Source organism: Lathyrus oleraceus, chromosome 4 (genome assembly GCF_024323335.1).
Source record: "Lathyrus oleraceus cultivar Zhongwan6 chromosome 4, CAAS_Psat_ZW6_1.0, whole genome shotgun sequence".
Lineage (NCBI taxonomy): Eukaryota > Viridiplantae > Streptophyta > Magnoliopsida > Fabales > Fabaceae > Lathyrus > Lathyrus oleraceus.
In genome coordinates this window covers 304,099,981-304,111,187 of record NC_066582.1, presented here as the reverse complement: position 1 = coordinate 304,111,187, position 11,207 = coordinate 304,099,981, and positions in this window count along the sequence as shown.

The window sequence follows — 11,207 nt, the reverse complement described above, 5'->3', positions numbered from 1 at the left end:
AGACACTTTGAAAATGTCAGATACTAACACAGATGAAGTACCACGAGGAACTTTATCCACTACGGAAACAGTAATCTCACAGGTTGCCACTTTGCCACCGATGACAAATGCAGCCCCAACAACGTCGACTACGGGTGCGGTTGGAACATCAATTCCTCTGCCTCCACCGGGGGGTTCAGGGTCAACGATAACGACGTTCAAACCTTATGTGCCTCACTTTGGCACCATAGATCCTCTTTATGGAATGTCGTATTCCTTAATGCCAGGATATCAGTCGACATCAAGTGCAACACTGTTTTCAGACAACGCCCAAAACACAAATCCCTCCTTGCAAGGATCAGCGCAAGGGGGCAACGTTCGGAATAATACGCAGAACAGAACCATGCCGCTGTCAAACACTTCCATAGCGGTGTTGAGACAACAAATGGATGATAGTAACCATGAATTGGTTAACATGTTAACCAACCAAATGGGCACAGTTTTTAATCCCGTTATACAAGAATCTGCTGAAACAAATAGGCAGGTGGTAAATCAAAGGACACGCTTGTGTAATTTCCTGGGGGCACCGGCTCGACAGGCGACACAAATGGTTAGGCGAAATGTTCCTGTTCAGATGGAGATAGGGGCAGCAGAAGATGAGACAGTTCACGAAGGACAAATCCTTAGACCCCCTCAAAATCAAGGTGTTGAATCAGGAGTCGCAGGACGTAACCAGATGGTATTGGTTAACCGACACCAGGATGTTGATCAAATTGTCGATCAACATCGACAAGAAGACTTAGCGGTGGAAAATAATTTAACAACTATTGTCGAAAGGATTATGGCTAGAAATGGTATGGGTGCCACGTTGTAAAGGCCACTGTACGCCTCCCCGTTGGCTGAATTTATTCTCCAAGCCGAGGCGCCCAGGAGAATGAAGGTGCCTAAGTACACTAAATTTGGGGGAGAATCTGGTGAATCGACAATAGAGCATGTTGCCAGATATCTAACAGAGTCAGGAGATCTAGCTCATAATGAATGTTTGAGAGTAAAAAACTTTCCCTCTTCTCTGACTAAGGTTGCCTTCACATGGTTTACTTCTTTGGCCCCAAGTTTAATTGATTCATGGGCCAAATTAGAAAAGAAGTTCCATGAACAGTTTTACGAAGGACACTCCAAAATTAGTTTGGCAGAATTGTCTAGTATCAAGAGAAGGTTTGATGAGGGCATCGACGATTATCTGAATCGATTTAGGTCATTAAAGGCTAGATATTTCACGCAAGTGCCAGAACATGGGCTTGTTCAGATGGCTGCAGGGGGGTTAGATTATTCCATTAGGAAGAAAAAAGACTCAACCTTTGTGAAAAGTATGTCACAATTGGCCGATAGAGTTCAACATCTCGAACGGCTAAGGTTAGAAAAAGTTAGACATAATAAGTCCAAGAAAGAAAAAGTAGCGTTTGTCGAATACGATACAACAGACCCAATATATGAGGCTGATTACACTTCATCGATCAATTTAGAAATCGACATGGCTGAGTTAAAGCCAGGATCGGCCTACGAGTGTCGATCATTACTTCCTCCACAAGGAAAAAATCCTGTCGAAAACAATCCAAAATTCCCTGCGAAAACTTACACTTTTGATGTGACAAAGTGTGAGGAAATTTTTGACCTGTTGGTCAAAGATGGCCAAATGGTGGTACCACCTGGTACTAAAATACCACCGTTAAAACAAAGACAGAAAAGAGGTTTTTGTAAGTATCATAACTATCTTGGTCATAATACCTCTAATTGTTACCTTTTCAAGGATTTGGTTCAGAATGAAGATCGGTGCTGATGCTCTCCACCAGGAGGAAGCCCTATTTGTGGAGCTAGTCGAGATCAACATGGTCGAGATCACCGAATACGATGAGGCCGGCATGCTAGAGCAAACTGGGGAAAGCCCAGATGTTGATATAGCTGAAGTTTACCCAAGGGTTGATGAAGACTTGGTAGATTTCCTGTATCGCTACAAGAACAAGGGTTCACAAGTGTGCTTGTGCCCCAGGTGTGGTGCTGTCACCGAAAAAATAGCCGCGGAAAATTTCCAGAAGTTGCAGTTAGGCAAAAGCAAGAGAAACGGGCCGACCAGAGAATACCAGAACGAAAGAGGCTCAAAAAAGGCTGTGGGAAATAGCCAGGCGAGGCCTAAGAGCTTTGTACCGTTAACAAGTGTCCCTAGAGGTACTTGGATCAAGCCTCAAGAAAATCAAGACACCCCACAAGGGGTTGTTGCTGCTGCTAGAGGAGGTCTAGCAATTAATTACAGGCGTGAGTTTAAGTCTGAAAAAAGGACTCATGTCTCTGAAAATTATTTGGGGAAGAACCCCATGTCGAGGACTCAATGGAGACGCTTTCAGAGGCGTAAACAGGCCGAAAGAGAGGCTGCAAGAGGAATAGCTGGAAGTGGCATGGCCAGCGGGGCGAATGCTGGGAAGAAGGTTGTTGTGAAGGTCGACACAGCAGCGAAAGAACGGATCATAGAGTATGTCCGTCGACCAACTAAAAAATGTTCTGATGAAGTGATTGATGACTTCAATTCAAAGTCTGAAGCAAGTCTGGATATCTTGGTCAATGTGGTGTCAATCCTACCACAAGAATACAAATGTGTTGTAAGAACAAAATTAATTCTATAATAGAATTCCAGGATTTTGATGATAACAAAGGATGAAACCAAAAATGGCACCCTAACGAAATTTTTCTAAGTGGGCAGGACTCTGAACAACAACAAAGGACTCTAATCATTTTATCGGATACAAACATTGATCAGATACAAAGTGCTAGAAGATCAGACGCATCTGAGGAAGAAGTGCGCTCAAGAAGTTCTGAATCTGAGCAAAGCAAGACAGTAAAAAGAACCAGAAGCTCTAACATCCACTGGTCTTAGTTCTGATGATCTAGAAGACTAGTACTCTGAGAAGCTCTGATGTAACTTCAACATAATCTTCTTCTGACGCATGACTCCGATATAACAAGACTCTGATGAAGATTCACCAAATCCAGAAAGAGTAACGGAAATAATTTCTCAATATGGAAATGAAGTATTTTAAGAAAGAAGTTATTCTGGGAGACAAAATGGTTATGGCAAGAAACACAAAAGTAATGACATTGAATGCTCATTAAAGACTAATATTCTGTCATCACTCCAACGGTCCTTCTCACTACTATATAAAGGACAGCCTACCTCATTAAGAGATATAACAATAACGCACAGAAAAGTCATTCATATTCTCTCTCAATTTTTCACGAGCTGCTGCTCATACGTGAAAACTCTTGCTTAAGTATTCTGCTGTAATACTTGCTTACTCTTAGAAGCACCTTCTATTACAAATCTATTTTGCTAAAATTGTTTTTGTTCCTCAAGTGACTCTGCGTAGTCTGTATACTTGAGAGGACTAAAAGATCATTCTCTTAGACGTTTGGTTGTATAATCTTTCAAGATTAGTGGATTAAGTACTTTTTGAAGGCGAAATCACCTTGGCCGGGTGGACTGGAGTAGCTTTGTTTTCTAAGCGAACCAGTATAAAATTCTGTGTGTTCTTATTTTTGAAAAAGCTTTTATTTTCTAAAACAATTCAAACCCCCTTTCTTGTTTTTCTCACCTTCAGTTGGTATCAGAGCTTCGGCTCTGTTATTGATTTTCTAATCAAACACTTAACAGTGTAGAGAGATCTAGAACGAGAAAAACTATGGCCAACACCAATGAAAGAGATAGTTACAATGCTAAGCCTCCAGTCTTTGATGGAGAGAAATTCGATTACTGGAAAGATAGAATTGAAAGTTTCTTTCTGGGCTACGACGCTGATCTCTGGGACATTGTCACAGTTGGATACATACCACCTGTAACAGATGCTGGAGTTGCCATTCCCAGAAGCAAAATGACAGATGATCAGAAGTGCGAATTCAAGAATCATCACAAAGCCAGAACGGTACTTCTCAATGCCATATCCTACAATGAGTATGAAAAAATCACCAACAGGAAAACAACTAAAGAAATACTTGACTCCCTGAGGATGACTCATGAAGGAAACTCTCAAGTCAAAGAAACAAAGGCTCTGGCTCTAATCCAGAAATATGAAGCCTTCAAAATGGAGGATGATGAAGCTGTAGAGGTAATGTTTTCTAGATTCCAAACTCTAATTGCAGGTCTCAAAGTGCTAGATAAAGGATACACAACTGCGGACCATGTCAAAAAGATAGTCAAAAGCTTGCCAAAGAAGTGGAGACCCGTGGTCACAGCCTTAAAGCTATCAAAAGATCTGAACAACATCAGCCTGGAAGAACTTGTCAGTTCACTCAGAAGTCATGAGATAGAACTGGAGGAAGATGAGCCTTAGAAGAAGATCAAGTCTGTAGTACTAAAGTCCAGATCTGAAGGGCGCAAGTCTGACAGAAACAAAGCCTTCCAGGCCGAAGAAGAAGACGTTGATGACTCTGAAAAGGAAGATTCTGACGATGAGGAAGAACTATCCCTTCTGACCAGAAGAGTAAAACAACTCTGGAGAAAAAGGAAGAATAACTTCAGAAAACCAAGATCCAAAGGAGATAGATCAGAATCAACCTCAAAAGGTAAATTTAACAAAGATGTTACGTGTTATGAATGCAAGGAAACAGGTCATTACAGAAATGAATGTCCCAAGCTGAAGAAAGACAGTTCCAGAAAAGATAACTTCAAGAAAAATTCCTTCAGAACCAAAAAGGGATTGATGGCTACCTGGGACGACAGTGAATCTGACTCATCAGAATCAGACTCTGATGAACAGGAAAATATGGCACTCATGGCTACCACCTCCAAGAATACTTCAGATAAAGAATCTGAATCTGAAGAGGTATTTTTTGAACTCTCTCGATCTGACCTAGAATCATGCCTATCTGAAACTCTAAACTCATATCAGAAACTCAAACAAAAATTTAAAGCTATAAAAGGTGTGCTTGAAGAAACTCTAGAAGAATGTGGTAAACTTGAGATAACAATTTTAGAACTAAAAGATGAAAACAGAACCTTGATATTAGAAAGAGATTCAACAAAGAAAAATTGCTCAAAACTTGAAGAAGCGTTATCTCAAGCTCCACAGACTTCAAACACAATAATTTATGAATATGAAAAATCTTTTCAAAACTTTCTGAAAAATGGGATAGAGAGGAGCAGAATGTCATCCTTGATTTATGGGGTCAGTCAGAACAATAGAAGAGGAAGTGGGTATGATCCTAGTGAAGATAAAACTTCTACTAATGACCAACCTAAATCTCCATTTTCCTATCACTATACACATACACAAGCACAACGATTTAATAATGCTAGAAAACCCAAAGTGTTAAAAAACTATGGGAAGACTAATCACAAAGGACCCAAAAGATTCTGGGTACCAAAGGATAAGATTGTTTATATTGCAGATATCTTATGCAGCAGAGTTAAAACACCAGTCATGGTACCTGGACTCTGGATGCTCGCGACACATGACGGGAAAAAAATATATGTTCCAAAACATTGGAACTTAAAGACGCTGGATTTGTAGGTTTCAGAGGAGACCATAAAGGAAGGATCGGAGGCTCCGGAACTATTGGTAATGGTACTCTTCCCTCTATATCTGATGTTCTCTATGTAGAAGGATTAATGCATAATCTGTTATCAATAAGCCAATTAAGTGATAACGGGTATGATGTAATCTTCAATCAAAAAACATGTAAAGCCATAATTCAAAACAATGGATTTATCCTATTTACTGGCAAGAGGAAAAACAATATTTATAAAATAAACCTTTCGGATTTAAAAGAACAAAATGTAAAATGTTTGATGTCTGTTCATGAAGAGCAATGGGTATGGCATAGACGCTTGGGCCACATTAGCATGAGAAAGTTATCTCAGCTAAATAAACTCGAGTTAGTCAGAGGTCTACCTAAGCTGAAGTTTTCTTCAGATGCTCTATGTGAAGCATGTCAGAAAGGAAAATTTTCAAAATCATCTTTTAAAAAGAAAAATATTGTTTCTACCTCTAAGCCTCTGGAACTTCTTCACATTGATTTATTTGGTCCTGTGAAAACAACATCAATCAATGGAAAGAAATATGGACTAGTTATTGTTGATGATTTTAGTCGCTGGACATGGGTAAAATTCTTAAAGCACAAGAGTGAGTCTCACTCTGTATTCACTAGTTTCTGTTCCAAAGTGCAAAACGAATTTGACTCTAAAATCATCAGAGTCAGAAGTGATCATGGTGGGGAATTTGAAAATAAATTTTTTGAGGAATTATTTGACTCTAATGGAATATCCCATGATTTCTCCTGCCCTAGAACTCCACAACAAAATGGAGTTGTAGAGAGGAAGAATAGGACACTCCAAGAGATGGCCAGAACCATGATCAATGAAATAAATGTGGCTAAGCACTTTTGGGCTGAAGCAGTAAATACATCGTGTTATATTCAAAATAGAATCTCCATAAGACCTATTCTGGAGAAGACTCCCTATGAACTGTGTAAAGGAAGAAAACCCAACATTTCTTATTTTCATCCTTTTGTCGTTTACTTTGTCGACACTGACTCTATTACGATAATAGAGTTCACCAAAAGCGTGTTCGTCGTGTACATCTTTTGAATGTTGTAGCGCTGTCGGTCACGAGTCACCTATAGGCTATATCATCGTTTAAACCGTTCGTGTGGAAAAACCTGCGCTTGTTCAATACTTTGTTAGGAGCTGTTCCTCACAAAGTTATCTCGTCGAATTGGACAAGTCTCACTTGCACTAGCACATTTCCTAGGATCAATTGGTTGATCCTGCAAGTAACCCTTAGTCTTAAGGCCTAGGGAGGACCAACGGTTGTTTATCAATTTCCACAGTAAACAGTCCCAATACATTCAGGGGAGCACCCCAATACAATTTTTTTTACTTGCCTTTTCACTTTCATTTTCAATTACTTTCGATTATTGAGTCTCCTTCATGATTACACTTCTCTGGCTTAAGTTTTGAAATGGTTCATTTTTAGCACGCATAAACCAATAGTTATGTTTAAACTTGACCAATATGCTTTTAGTCAATTGCATGAGTCAGTGGAATAAGAACTATATATATTATTGATTCAATTTAGGTTGGAAGAGAAATCTCAAAGTGTTTTGAAAAATTATGAAAAATTGAGATTTTATGTGTTTGATTCGAAATCAAGCACATATCCCGACTTGAATCAAATTGAATACTTCAGGCCATAATAATATTAATTCGGCATGGGCTACATGGCCCCCCAGTAGTTTACTAGATAAATTGATAAGTCGGGCATTCCCGACCAACCAAGCAAAACCAGTAGTTTCTTAGTCACGACCAGTTAAAGCTAAAGTTCCATTAAAGAGCGTTTCCACGTGGTAGAACCTCCTCAGGGAATATAAGGTTTTCACGAGGCTGATCTTGAGTCGCCATCCACGCACGAATACCTTCGTTTAAGAGAATATTTTTGGTGTAGAAAGTCTGAAATTCAGGATCTTCCACTGCGCGGATTTCTTGAGAAACAAAGTCATATGCACGTAGGTTTAGGGCCAGAGTAAACTAATTTTTTTTCAAACACCCTGATTAAACTTGATTTTAATCATGCTTTTTCTAGGTCACCTCTGGATGATTTGATTCGAATCATAATTTACACTTGATTTGAATCATGCTTTTTCTGGGTCACCTTTGGATGATTTGATTTGACTCAGGCTTTACACCCGATTCGAATCAGAAAGTTTTGTCACATTTTCCAGTTGGCTTTGTTTAAATTGATTCAAATTAGAATTAACACTTGATTCGAATCAAATGGTCTTTGATTCGAATCAGACTTTGTTCTTGACTCGAATCAATTGTAAAATGGGTCAAAACTTTGTTTTCTTCTTATTTCACTTCACTTGCTCTTTTAATTCAAATCTGATTTGCTCTTGATTCGAATCTAATTAACTTTTTCAACCATTTTTAGTGCCAAATCTCAAGCACATATAAAATCATTTTGTCATCTTTTTCATGTAAGATTTTCATAATCAACATTGTGATTTTATGTGAAACCAACACCCTATGTTTTTGAAAGTTCAAAGCTCTTGCAACGAAACTCTTACACCTTCAACTTCAATTTAATTTAAGATATTGATAACGAGATATTGGTTATTGATTGAAGGAGACTTTAGCTTGAAACTAATCGTTCTTGAAGATTTGGTTTAGATTTTCAGGTGGCTTGCAAGATTGAGGTTTTTTTCATTGATGCTAACAAATTCCAGTGAAAAGAAGGAGGTTTTTCTCTCCAGATTTCCTTAGTAGTGACTGTATGGAAGTCTAAGGATAAGGCAAAGTTCTTCTCAAATCTTTGGACAATTAATAACTCAAGGAATCGGTAGGATCAAATGGTGATTTCTAAACACGAAAGCTCGGAGAAGATTGATGATATTAGAAAATTCAAGAAGCGTTAATTGAGTAAAGATTACGCAAAAGAGTTTGGCATTACGCTATATACAAGTCAAGATCCTGATAGGAGATTTTATTGTTCTTATCATTACTGTGAATAGGTGATTGTATGTGTAACACCCAAGGGCGAAGAAGGCAGGGAGTGGTTGTAACACCTGAGGCCTAAGAGGACAGGGAGTGGTTGCCTGAATTCATATCAGAATGAGAGGATCCCGAGGTTGTGTAGGTATGTGACTGCATGGTTGAAGGAAAGCTTATATGGATTGATTGGTACTACGTATACCAATAAGATGCATCTTTTTTTCGACAACCTAACAAATAAGAACTCCATAGTTAAGCATGCTTGACTTGGAGTAGTATTTGGATGTGTGACCTTTTGGAAAGTTTCCTCGAAAGCGTGTGAGTGAGGACAACATATGCTAAAAAGACCTGTGTTGGTTTGTAGGGTCAGTCGGTAATCCTGAAAGCAATCTGGGGCGTTATAAATGGTATCATAGCCATACCTCTCCCACTATGATGTGGTTCAGGGACGAACCAAGTGGAATGTAACACCCGAAGCCGAAGAGGATGGGGGGTAGTCGCCCGAATTCACATCAGAATGAGAGGATCTTGAGGCTGTGTAGTTATGAGACTGCATAGTTTAAGGAAGAGTTATATGGATTAATTGGTACTACCTATAACAATAAGATGCATCTTTTTTAGATAGTATAACAAATAATAACTCCATAGTTAAGCGTGTTTGACTTGGAGTAGTATTTGGATGGGTGACCTTCTGGAAAGCTTCTCGAAAAGCGCGTGAGTGAGGATAAAACATGCTAAAACGACCTGTGTTGGTTTGTTGTGCCAGTCGGTAGGTAATCCTAAAAGCAGTTTGGGAAGTTATAGTATGAACTCTTGTAAATATTTGTAAAATAAAAAGGAATAATGCAGGTTCCAATGGGAAACCATTGAAGAGTGCACATAGGCAAAGCAAGGAGGAACGCTAAAGCATTATAAATCCTAGTGTCATCTCTCATACTCGCTCTTGCATTTAGTTAACGTATAATTTGCATACTTAGGTATTTCAATTCTAGAGTAGTTTATCGTCTATTTAATTGGTAGTGATTTATTACTTAAGGTTATGTTTTGTTAGAATTGGTGCCTAATCTAGGTGAGTTGGTGATTAAATTCTAAGAAAAAAAATTGAGGTTGTAACTCATTAAAATTGAACCATTACATAATCAAACCTCATGAAATATACAATTGAATACCTTGTGTATCATCAATAAAACTATCGTTTGATATTTTATAATTGATTAAGCGTTAACGTGATAAAGTTTCAATAAAATATAATTTTCATATTTTTGCTTCAAAACTTCCGCACGCATCTTTTGGAAAATCTCTGATACTCTTTTTGAAAAAGCGATTGAACTTTTTGAAGGGCCTATTCACCCCGTCTAGACCATTTTTCTACTTCCTTATTCACACCCAACAAACTCATTTAAAGTCTGACCCGAGCGACTTAACTCAAAAGTATTAACTGAGGGTCTTAGAGTCTCATCAGGTAGGCTCAACGCATAATCTCTCCTGAGGGACTTAGAGTCCCATCAAAATAGAATCATCTAACGACTCGCCTGGGGGACTTTAGAGCCTCATCTGGCCGACTCAACGTACAATATCTCATGAGGGACTTAGAGTCCCATCAAAATAGGCTCATCTGATGCCTCGTCTGAAGGACTTTAGATTCTTATCAGGCAAGGTTCAACATAAAGTTTTTCTTAGAGGGACTCGATCAAAGTCTGATCTTAAAGACTTAACTCAAAAGTCGTGTCTGAGGGTCTTGATCGAAGTCTTACCCGAGAGTCAACGCCTTGCCTGAGGGACTTAAAGTCTCATTAGACAAGCTCAACATATAATATATTTTAAGGGACTTAGAGTTCCATTAAAACAGGTTCATCTAACGCCTCGTCGGGGAACTTTAGAGTCTGATCAGACAAGTTTAAGCTTAAGTCACATCAAATAACTCCCCTGACACATTAGTCAATTAAGCACTTCCCTCGTTGTCAAGCTCTCGTGCCCACCTAGTATGGGGAAACGTGAGAAGTGATGTGTCTGGATCAAAGGAAACGCAAAAGATTAGTATAGGGAATAACCCACATCTCCTTAGGAAATATGGATTTTACAATCCATTACCATCACTAGTTGGCTGTTACAATTTCCAAGGAAACCCATAATCTTGACCCATAACTATAAATACTTCAATTTGAGGATCAGAGAAACAACTTAGATACACACACGAAATACCTCAAAGATACAATGTTTCTCATCTCATACACGCTTGCTCTCTCCATGACCAAAGACACCTAAAAACATAATTTAAACATAATTTTTCACTACCGTGAACTAGCCATAAAAATACCATTAGTCCTTAAAATTTGTGACCACCCTACTTGCATAAGAGTATCACACATCATACTTTTTAACAAGTATAAAACTAATCTTTAATATACCACCAGCATCTAATTTGAGGAAGAATTTTCATGATAACTTACTTTATTCACCAATGTTACATTGAACCAGATAAAGATAAACAATATTGACATACCTCTCGAAAAGATAAGTGAAGTGTTTAGCCGTCATTACAAAGATTTAACAAGCGATAATATTTGTAGTAATCACCATACTCCATAAAAGGCTTGTTCTACCATATTTCAAAAGACTTGTTATCCACAATTTTGTGCGCCTACTAATAGATACAATTACACTTTTTAAGTTTTGATGCTCTATCGTAGGGCAT